This window comes from Otolemur garnettii, unplaced genomic scaffold (assembly GCF_000181295.1).
Source record: "Otolemur garnettii isolate 467f Iridium unplaced genomic scaffold, OtoGar3 scaffold00083, whole genome shotgun sequence".
In the NCBI taxonomy this organism is placed as follows: domain Eukaryota; kingdom Metazoa; phylum Chordata; class Mammalia; order Primates; family Galagidae; genus Otolemur; species Otolemur garnettii.
The window spans coordinates 6,036,899-6,037,651 of NW_003852478.1; positions in this window are offsets into that span (position 1 = coordinate 6,036,899).

The window sequence follows — 753 nt, forward strand, 5'->3', positions numbered from 1 at the left end:
TGATCATCCTGCTGCAGACCCCCAGAGTGCTGGGATTATAGGCATGAGCCACCAAGCCCGGCTGAGGGAAGGAGTCCTGTGCATTTCAGAAAGTCTCATCCACTCGCAAACCCTGTGCCTGGCACCTTAATTCCTTTCCTTTCTTCCCTCCCTGTGAAATAGGCTATGGCATCTCACCCGGTGTACAAATGCTAGTGAACGGTGGCTGTCTGGTGAGGGAGAAAGTATTCACTGGGTGCAGACTTGAGTTTGATTACCTAACTAGTTTCTGGGTTATATTTCACTCCTGTGCAGAACTTTATGACCACCCTCTTTTACTTACTCATCATGTATCCAACAAGTATTTATTACAGACATACTCTGTGCCATGTGTGGCACGCAGGACCCTGGGATGAAATTTCTGATACAGCATTCATTAGCATTATGAATATCTTTGCTACATTTGTGTGAACTATTAGAAAAATAAAGATAAGATGACTTTGGAATAAGCATCAAGTTAGAATTGCTACAACCAAAACTATATCTGGATCATGACAGTATTTATAGGTGGTTAAGATTCCCTAAGACTTTAAAACCACTGGTATATTTGGAAATGCCAATTGAAATACCATGGAAGGATTTTTTTTTTTTTAGAGACAGAGACTCATTTTGTCACCCTCAGTAGAGTGCTGTGGCGTCACAGCTCACAGAAAACCTCCAGCTTAGGCAATTAGGCAATTCTCATGCCTCAGCCTCCGGAATAGCTGGGACTAC